Consider the following 10,915-nt stretch of genomic DNA (forward strand, 5'->3'; position numbering starts at 1 on the left):
CGCCGCGGTGCCCCGGTGAACTCCCTCGCTTCTCTTTAAAGAGATTGAGGGGTACGTGTCGTTTCGAGGGTACACGTGGTGTGGGCCGGATCCGTCTCCGCCCAGCGTGCCCGCGTGACCGGTTTAACTGCATTTTAAACGCTGCGGAAGGGGGTTGGTTGATGGGCCGCGATCTGGCTGTCCGATGGGCTTCATCCACGGTCCAGAGTGTTTGACTTTAGCGTGATGGGGTCCATTGAATTGACGGGCTGTGATGGATGACCCCGCGCCACGCCTGTCACTGATGGATTTATGATGGGGTCCAGCGGGCCCATCGGTTCGACGGTTTGGATCTCGCCGAGAACTGCACGTCCAAAATTGAAATTAAATGGGCCGGATCAAATGGGCTGGTTATATGGGCTGAAATGGGTTGGCCTTTACGGGTTCGCTTTAGGGAAATTGTGTCGCCAGAGTGGAGAATTTGTTCTTCGATTTGGTCAGCTTCGTCGTTGAATTTGCGCGATCGGGGATGATCGGAGTGGAATTGGCGTCGCAGAGAGTGTTTCCTTCCTGAAAGTTTTTTAATCGGAGTTTTGTTGGAAGGATTATGGATTCGTTTCATGGAAGGATCTGCATCGCTGCTAGCGCCAGAAGATCGACGTCGACAATCGGATTTCCTACGATTTTACTACCGGATTGCGGAAATTTACTTAAGCAGGTGATTTTTCATTAGGAATCTAGCATCCTTTTATTCTTTATTTCGCTTTTAAATATCGTATTTGGGTCTTTCCATAATCGTGCTCAAAAAGATCTTAGTTTTGGTAATCCTGATCGTATGTTTGTAATGAAGTTGCAGCGATGTGAATTGCCCTCCTTTGGGGATTACTGATTCACGGTTTGGTGAAATGTGGGTTGAATTTATATTTCCGGGGTAGATAAATTACGAATCTCGATCATTGTTTAATGAATTAATGGTTCCTTCCAACGTATAAATGACCGCATTAGTTCTCTCTGATGGAAACATATAATTTGGCGGAAATTTTTTCCTCCATCTCAACTTGAATTGAACAAATGTGAAGAATACTAGGCTCCGTCTTATAAGAAAACGTGCTGTCACGAGGAGATGCAGTTTTTCTGTGATACGAAGTTCATTTCTTGAAATCCGATGGCGTTACACGGATGATGGAAGCTTTTTTCCTCAGTTTTTTTAACTTGTATGTGTCCTAAATCTTGAGTTATCGTCTTTTTCTCTTTGAATTCAACCGTGACAGTTGGTTTAATTTTTTTATACCTGTTAAGGGACTCCCTAAAATTTCTTGGTTTTTTACAGGCCGACATCTACACAGGGGAGAAAAATATTATAGATTTGTATATTATGCTGCTCCGTTTTTCCAGGTAAAAACCAAACCTAGAGTAATCATTTCTTTTTATATTCCTCAATTCGTATATGCTATCATTGTCGATGAAAATATGATACTGTTAGAGTATCAACTAGGGATTCCGAGTGAAACTCGGCAAAAGAAATCTCCAGAAAGAATCAAATCACCCAAAAAGAATCCACCAGAAACCAAATCGATCAAGATCCAGTCGCTATTGGCTAATTGAGAACCTTGAAAAAAGGAATAAAACTAAAGTAAAAATAGTGTCGGATCCATCTCATTAATCTAGGTTTTGTCTCTTTCTTACTTAACAAATGTCTAAGTGCAGCATGATCTGAAAAGATTATAATCTTACTCCCTATTAGGTAAGATCGAAATTTATCCAAAGCAAAGACGATTGCAAGTAATTCCTTCTCTGTGGTAGAGTAATTTACCTGAGCGGCGTCGAGAGTCTTACTTGCATAATAAATAGCTGTCGGTTTCTTGTCTTTGCGTTGTCCCAACACAGCTTCCACTGCATAATCTGAAGCATCACAAAAAAGACAAGAGGAATGAGAAGAAGACAAAGAGAAAGGAGGGGTTTGACTTGCACCATTTCTGGTTTTGACTTTCAATTCAGGGCAAGATGGTCTTTATTCTCTATATCATCACATTGGTCTCATCTCTTCTAGCTCCCTCACTTCCTCTAATAATCTTGGGAGTAGGTTATCCAAGGTAGCACAGCACCCGTTGGACCATAAATCTCTCATTGTTTCATGCTCACCCTAATTTTATTGCATAAGCCAAAAATTCACAACGACAAGGGCTAAAAATTTGCGTAATTTTCACCCCTATTTTTGGCTTATCAATTGGCGCCGCTGCCGGGGAGGCAACACTTAGGAATTCAACATATTTTTATTTGTAAACACAGTGGTGAATTGTTGCTCACGAGTTTGTTAAGTCTCCTTATTATTGATTTTGATTTAAGACGGTATTTGGTTTTTAACGACTAACGAGTGTTGTGTTTGAATTAGTGGTTTTGTATGAAGCTTTGGTCTGGATTTGAATCAGGGAGCAGTGACAGAAATACCCCTGTAGTAGATTCCACCACACCCGAGTCGTCTTTCACCGAACCCACATTTGTAGAGGAGATATTGATTAGACTGCACTAATGGACCCAATAGGTAATGGAACAGGAAACCCTGAGGTAGTTAACGATGGACGGAGGAGGATTAGAGAGTATTCCACACCAGCAGAAACCCCCATCATAACCAGGATATCTACCCCGATTGGAGAAGATGTGATGTTTAGAATCGATCCACACCAATTTCAGCTATTACCGTCCTTTTTGGGGAAGGCAAACGAAGAGCCCTATGACTTCTTAGAAAAATTTTACGAAGCATGTGATAGTTGCACTTACCCTAGAATTTCAAAGGAAGTTGTGAGAATGAAACTATTCCCTCATGCCCTTAAGGATAGAGCCAAGGATTGGTTTAGAACACTGTGAACAAATTTTGAATCATGAATGATATGGAGAAGAGCTTCTTGAAAAGATATTATACAGTGGCTACGACAAATTCTTTCAGAAGAGAGATTACAAATTTTCAGCAGGGAAATGATACATTTAGCGAAGCATGGGAGAGATTGATGGGGCTCATTAGGAAGTGCCCCCACCATGGCATTCAAAAATGGGAGTTAGGGAAAATTTTTTATGAAGGCTTGAATGATGTGGAGAAAGGCAGAGTTGATATCTCAAGTGGAGGAGCAATAGCAGACATGTATGAAGATGAAGCTATGGCACTACTACAAAAAATGTCCGATAATTTAGCCTATCACCAAGATGCCTCCGATCATGTTAGGGTTACCCCTCGGAAAAGTGGACTGTTGGATGTTAGAGGGGTTGAACCCCAGATTACTATGGATAGAATTGAAAAACAGATAGGTGTAATGATGGAAAATCCATGAAAAAGATGAATGAAAAAATGATCTCATTATGGCAAGGTCAGAATAGCGGAGGAGCACCCAACCAAATAAATAGATGTGAAATGTGCTAAAGTGATAGCCACACCGGAGAAGAATGCCCTATGATATCAGAAGTGAATGCTATAGGCAGGCAGGAAGGGAGCAATGTCCAATGGAGAACTAGAGGAAACTTAGGAGGACAAGGATGGAACAACAACAACCGACCACCCCAACAACAGTTCCAATCCAAGGCGAACAATCCCCATCACCAACAACATTATCAACCTTACCGAAATTTTCCAGATCCCACTAATGCGGCTCTCACCAAGGTCATCGAGGAGCTGCAAGAAGACAAGAAGAGGCAGTATCGTAGTGATACCGTGGATAGGGAGATAGACGTACTTGGGAGATAAGCATATCCTCGGTAGCGGAAGCAAGGTGGTGGAGTCAAGTTGTGATGGATATGGCGTGAAGAGTGTGGAACAATAAGGTGAATGAAGTGGTGGATTCCGTGCATAGGACTCGGAGAATGGCTGCTCACTATTTTGGAATGAAAGTAGGCTAATGGGGAGACGAAATGCATAAGTGGGATCGGCTATTAGAGTTGATGGAATGGGGGCTCTCAGTTCACTCGTCACTCCCCTTTGAAGCATAGAGCTTCTACCCTTGAATTTCCATCATCTAATCACCTACTAGACACTCTCCCCAATTTGAAATTGAACCCACATTGCTCAAAATCACGTGCTCCACCTCTAACATGCTCATGATCCGCTCTAGGAGCTTAACTTCTCTACACATGTTCCCAAACCATTGGATGAAAATTTCTGATTCATCTAGAGGCATGTTAATTATTTTTATAGGCAGGTTCAATTCATATAATATTCCTCAAAACTAAATGTATAAGTCATAGTTGACCAGTTTAAATGAACTAGCTCCCCCCCCTTCTAAAACATGCATGGTCCTCAATGCATAACTAAGAAAATAATGAAAATAAAAATTGAGGGAGAGAATGGCAAACAGTGGGGATGGACGTGTGGCTCGTTGAGATGATAGATATAAAATCCTGAAATAAGTTGTGTTAAGGTCGTACATCATGATTGCTCCAACTTGGTCAACATCCTGATAAAAAACACAACAACACAACTGATAGAGGTTGCACATGAAAAAAAATATTTGAAGTCTTTAAACATAGAAATTGAAGAGAGAATTCAAGTTGAGGACTTGGGTCCTAAAAGATCAGGTTGTGGACAAATCTTCAAAACCGCTCCCCCTTATGGTAAGGTTGCATCCCTTGATTCCTCCTTCGTGTGGGTTCCACCTACTTGGTACAGCTAAAGAAATAGGAAAAAAAACATAAAGGAGAACTGGAAAAGGATCCCAGTTCCCATTAGAAAAAGCAGAATAAATCGAACTAAAGATCGTCTCAATCATAAAGCTAAACTCAAAGGACTTTGTATGAGAAACTCAATTCCCATGTGTACGTACCTATATTTAAGAATAGGTTTCCCTGTAATTTTGGTCCACAAATGTAAAACATTTAAGAGATCAAATGCAAAGAAAACGTTACTAGAAGATTGCCATTTCAATTCAAATAAATGATCATGCCAATCTGTAAAACGAATTTTGCATAAGAAAGGTTCAACCTCAACTTCATCACAAATTTTTTTCATCCTTGTCCTAGGTTGAAATTTAAATAATTCATTTGGCGTATTGCAAAATTCTTTTTCCATTTCTATATCCATCAATACCATCCTCATGGAAGCCTTCAAATTGCTATTTTCCTTCACATGATTTCTGTCATCAAGAAACAACATGTAGATGTTAGAGATTATTTCATCCACTTCTTCCATTGAGATCCTTGATTCCCCAAAATTATCCTTGCACAATTTTCCAAAAGAATCATGTCTCGAAAATTCTTTCATTTCTTCTCCATTCCTATTATATATGGGTTTACATACAATTCCAGTACGTAGTGCTTCTGGAAATGGAATAGGAGGTTGATACTCTTCCAAATGAGGATGGGTGTTTGCAAACTGAACTTCCTCATCTCTTTCCATCGTTTCTCGCATGTCATCCTGAAAATTTAACTTAGAAGCATCTGATTGTGCTTCCTCATACCCATATATTTCCTCTTCATAAAAATGTAAATTCAAGATTTCAAAAATCTCCATCTTAATAATTTTCATTTTTCTGAGAAAATAATCTTCCTCGAGGGGACCACTTTCTGCTAATAAATCCTTCAAAAATTTACAAATATCTTTCTCCATATGTAAGATCCTTAAGAAGTATTCTCCCCTTTCATGAAAATCATTTGTTTTAGTAGGAAACCCTCTAATCATATCATGAAGTAGACTCATTTTGGAAAGACATTCATGTTTGAAAACATCCTCATATTCAAGAAAATAATTCATCATAAACTGGTCACTCTCTTTGGAGTCATCAAGTTGAGAAATTTTCTGTTGAATCCTTTCAAACTCATTAACAAACACATGATGCTCGTTGGAAAATGAAGATGATGCATTTTGCAATGAAATTGTAGAGGAAAGTACTAAAGATGGTGATTGCCCCCACTCATAGTGTGGATATTCCAAAGGGGATATGGCATGAGTGTGGAAGCCATGATTGTGGTTATTATGACGAGAAAATTTAGGGGTCGTCACCTCACTAGATTTAGGATAATATGAATGCTCATAAAGATTGGGGAAGGCCTCATTTGAATGGTCACAATCATACGTATAAGGATTGATGGCACAATAATTTTTTCATCATGATGCCAGGAATCTCCAAGATCAAGAAAATATTCACATTGTGAATTTTCATAAAGACAATGATCATGGTGATAATTTTGATGCAACTCATAATAATAAGAACTTTTTCCATCATAGTGAGACATGGTTGCTTCATATGCTTAAAAAAAAAATTTATCTATTGTAAGCAATACAATGTAGTGCAATAATAAAAATTAGATGAATACTAAGCACTTTAGAGAAAATTAAACCAAAATCGATTTTGAAAATTTTAAAGCACTCAATTGATAGAAATGATTACCAATTGAATTTCCTTAGCGTTGCTTCCCCGGCAACGGCGCCAATTGATAAGCCAAAAATAGGGGTGAAGATTACGCAAATTTTTTAGCCCTTGTCGTTGTGAATTTTTGGCTTATGCAATAAAATTTATAAAACTCTACTTAATATGTATAGTGATAAGTATGAGTGTCTTCCAAGGGAGGCAAGTAGGAATTTCAATTTGATTTTATTTTTGGTATTTTAGATCCTAATTAGAGTGAATTTGATCTTCAATGAGGATCAAGTCACCCTAATTAGGTGAGAATTTAGAGAGGGGGGTAGAAGAGATGAGATGAAAAGAAGAAATGTGGGCTCTAGATTGAATTAATTGATCCAATTGGATGGATCAAAGAATTCAATTAGAGAGGTTGGAAGAAATTTTTGATTTAAGTTTTGGTTGGTTTTGAGAATTTGCTAAATCAGAAATAAAAAGGGAAATCTTAATCTCCTAAGAATTAAAACTAAATTTTTTAGAGTTTTCTTTTGGAATGCAATTGAATGCCAAGGTAAATCCCTCAATTTCTCCTCTCAATCCTAATCAGGGCTTGTACATGCCGCTCAAGCCAAGCGATTTAGAAGTTCAGATCAGAATAGAGATGAAGAAACAAACAACTTAACCTAATTCATTCAAAATGCATAAAAGTTTGAACACAATGAAAGAAAAAAATACCAAAACTGTTGATCCAGGCTGGGACTCCTCTCTGTCTTGCAGCTGTGATGAAGCACCCTCCAGAATTAGCTCCCCCTCTCGAAATTTAGCTTTTATACTTAGGTTATAGGGTAAAAATCACCATTTTACCCCCGGTTAGTACTTAATATTTATCTATCAATGTAGGCTAGATCTGAATGATCTAACCATACAGATAGAAAGAGGGGATCAGGACGAACAAATCCATAAAAAATCATCTCAATCGGACTTCAGGATCAAAAGTTATTAATAAATCAATTTTAAACCAATTTAATCCATTGGATTTAAAATTGATTTATTTATTAGTTTCGTTTTTAAACACGCAATGACGTGTCGCTCTCTCATTGGCTGGCGCATTTTGAATCCTCCTTTTTGCAGAGAAGTCCTTAAAAATCCTGGAATTGCTTTTGGACGCCGCCCAAAAGTAATTGCGCATATGCCACTAGCGCACTCTCTCTCCTCCGATTTCTCCTAAAACATTAAAAATATATATTAAAAATTGCAATAAAACCCTGAATGATTTTAAATAGGATCTTTACGCCTGCCGTGGCGACCGAGAGCTGTTTTCAGGGTCTTTTTGCAACAAAACGTTGCAAAAAGGCCCCGAAAAGTCTAGAAATTGCATAAATACATTTTTTTCTCTTATAAATATGCCCTTTTTTCATAGAATAAATGCATTTCTTCTTGAAATAAATCCCAAAAAATTCCGAAAAATTTGTAAAAAATTCTAGAAAACTCTAGAAAATTCCCTGAATAATTCCCATGTTGATAAATGTTGAAATAAACTTTTCAATGTGCCATTTTCATCCAAAAATAATTATTTCGAGCTTCAATAAATCCTTAAAAATTCATATAATTAACAGAAAATTTGGGAAAAATCAGAAATTACTTGGAAGCATTATTTTTGTGTAAATATATGATAACAACCCAAATTTAAGCCTTTTAAATGCATAAATCATGCTAATAACATGAAATAAAGACCGAAATTAGGGTGTTATCACATCCCAATGACGGATGATGGATCACAAATGACGGATAACCGAAAGCAATACCTTCAGTCATCCGTCCTTGGCTTCGGATAAAGGCGGATATCGGAAAATTCATGGACGGATGACGGCAAGTCATTCGTCGAACGACTCTAGACTGATCCAGATCAGATTTGTGAGATCTTGATCCGAGTCGACCGTTCTCCAGGGCAGCCGCCAAAAATAGCTTCAAAAAGTTTCCACTAACGTCTCAGGTCGTTGGATCCCTGATGACTATCTCCGCATTTTCTGGCTCTCAGGGTATTCATATAATCTCCGTCCGTTCCACTGTATTCTCTACTCTTCTTTCAGTCTCTCTCTGATTCGCCACTTCTTCCAGCGCTGCGTTTCTCTGCCGCTCGCCATGGATCATCGCGGACGCAAACGCCGTGCAATTTCTGATCCTTCGACACACTCGGTAAGGATCTCTATCCTGTTCTTTTCTCTTTTGGATATTCTGGCCGACGATTCTCCCTCTTTCGTTCCGTGCTCTAGTTCATATTTCTCTGCGGAGTCGGTTTTGATTTCTACAATCTACGGCCGCATCTTCTTCTACTATGGTAATGTTTTCTCGTAGGAGAGTCTCCGACAAATTAGAGTTTGTCAAAAGAATGGGGCTAGTGTTTTTGTGGAACAAATCCATCTGTCCCCGGCGAGTAGACCTAAACCATAACACGTTTAACATTTTATATTTCTAAACCTTGAGACACAAGGAGATACCCTACCCTCCATCGTCCCCACGCGGTTTGGAGCGTACGAGACATTTTCCACAACCATCTTGGTTTCCCTCTCTCGCTCATTCATTCTTTCCGTCTCTCTTTACCTGGATCTCTCTCTCTTTCTCTCTCACTCTATCATGTCTCTCTTTCCTGATCTGTCTCTCTGGGACTCTCCTCTCTTTGTACGCGTGTGTCTCTCTGTCCCCCTCTCTCTCTCTTTCTCGCTTCGCTCGTTTTCTGATTCTTTCTTTTAATCTGTGTTGCTCCATCTCGATCTCTTCTTTCTTCTATCAGTCTCTCTCTCCCTCTCTCTATCTCTTAGCTCTTTCTCTGATTCTTTCTTTCGGTCTATGTTGCTCCATCTCGCTCTCCTTTTTCCTCTCTCTGTCTCTCTCTCTCGCTCTCTCTCTCTCCGTTTCTCTCTCTTTCCCCTCGCTCTTGCCCTGTGTCTTTATTTCGGTCTGTGTTGCTCCAATCTCGCTCTCTTTTTTCCTCTATCATCTCTCTCTCTATTCTTCTCTCCGTTTCTCTCTCTTTCTCTTCACTCTCGCTCCGTGTCTTTATTTCGGTCTCTGTTACTGCATCTCGTTCTCTTTATTTCTCTCGCAGTCTCGCTCTCTCTCGCTCTCGTTCTCTCTGTTTCTCTCTCTTTCTCTTCGCTCTTGCTCCGTGTCTGTATTTCGGTCTGTCTTGCTGCATCTCGCTCTCATTTTTTCACTCTGTGTCTCTCTATCCCGCTCTCTCTTTCACGGTTTCTCCATCTCGCCCTCTCTTCGCTCTTGCTCTCTGTCTTTCTTTCGGTCTGTTTAGCTCCATCTCGCTCTCTCTTCGCTCTCGCTCTGTGTTTTTCTTTCGGTCTGTTTTGCTCCATCTCGCTCTCACTCTCTCTCAGTCTCTCTCTCTCTTTCGGGCTTTTTTCGCCTGTCTTCATCCGTCGCGCTCCCCTTTTTTCTGTCTTGTCTCTCTCTCCGTCCCTCTCTCTCTCTCTTCCCGTTCTCTCTGTTTCCTTCTTTACGTCTGTGTTGCTCCAATCTGGCTTTCTCTCCCAGTCTCCAATCTCTTTTTGTTCTCTCTCGGTCTCTCTTTCTACCTGTCTCTCCGTCAATATTTCTCTTTATTCTTTTCTCTCCCAGTCTTTCTCTCTCTCTTCCGGTCTCTCCTTATTACTTGGGTCTCATTTTCTCCCTCTCGAGGTCAATCTTTCTCTCTTTTTCTCTCTCTCTCCGTCTTTCTTCCTCCCTCTCACTCTGTTTTTATTTCCCTTTCTCTGTTTCTATCTCTCTCTCGGTCTTCGTTTCTCCCGCCGTCCGTAAATATTTCCGTCGCTCTCTTGGGAAACTTCTCACTCTCTCTATCTCTCTTTCTCTCTCAGTCTCGTTTGGTCTCTCTCAAGCAATCTCTCTCCGTTTACTTACTCTCGTTGTCCCTGTCATGTCTCTCTCTCTCTCTCTCCGTCTGTTTCGATGCCCTTCTGGATATCTCCATCTGATGCTGGGTGTGGGTTTTACTTCCGCAAGGTGGGGCCCAAGGTCCAGGTGCCTCTATATGGGGCCGACGGTTCATTTATTTCATGCAGAGTCTTCCGAAATGACCCGGAGACTCTAGAGGTCTATCGCCATCTATTGTCGCCTCAGATTATTAACTTCTTCATGGGGGGCCTAGATTTCACAACAATGGTTAGCTCGATGGTGGCTCAGCCACGTCTGAGCTACCCACCAGGTTTAGTGCTGCCAAATCTCAGATCGGGCGGGGGCCAAGAACCAGGACCCAGCCACGTGGTGGATTGATAAGCTCAATTTTTTGTAGTTTTTTACTGGTTATTTGGCGGTTAAATCGTGTGAGGATGTCGATCCACAACCTTAGGGTAAGTGGGGTGTCGATCCACATGGAGCAAAGAAAACAGCAATGAATTTCTTCTGGTTCTATCTGTAATTTCAGGTCTCTATATTCAAGTATAGAGCTTAGCTAAATTATCTTCAGTTAAAACCACAGAGATTTCTTTAGACAGCTTAAGTTTCCACAGAAAAAGCGTGTGCAATCATGTCCAGATAGGTTCAATGAATTACTGCTTATATATGGTTTGCAGGCGCCCAGACCTAACAACCGATTTCCTTCCTAC

General features: G+C 40.2%; 1 non-coding gene across 1 annotated transcript; it reads right to left on the bottom strand.

Moving 5' to 3' along the window:
- Window positions 1-2,913: 2,913 nt before the first annotated feature.
- On the bottom strand, window positions 2,914-3,019 carry LOC144700357 (small nucleolar RNA R71). The gene has a single exon (XR_013580727.1). It is a non-coding gene; the product is annotated as a small nucleolar RNA R71 (small nucleolar RNA).
- Between the last annotated feature and the right edge of the window lie 7,896 nt (window positions 3,020-10,915).

This window comes from Wolffia australiana, chromosome 2 (genome assembly GCF_029677425.1).
Source record: "Wolffia australiana isolate 7733 chromosome 2, ASM2967742v1".
NCBI classification, from domain to species: Eukaryota; Viridiplantae; Streptophyta; class Magnoliopsida; order Alismatales; family Araceae; genus Wolffia; species Wolffia australiana.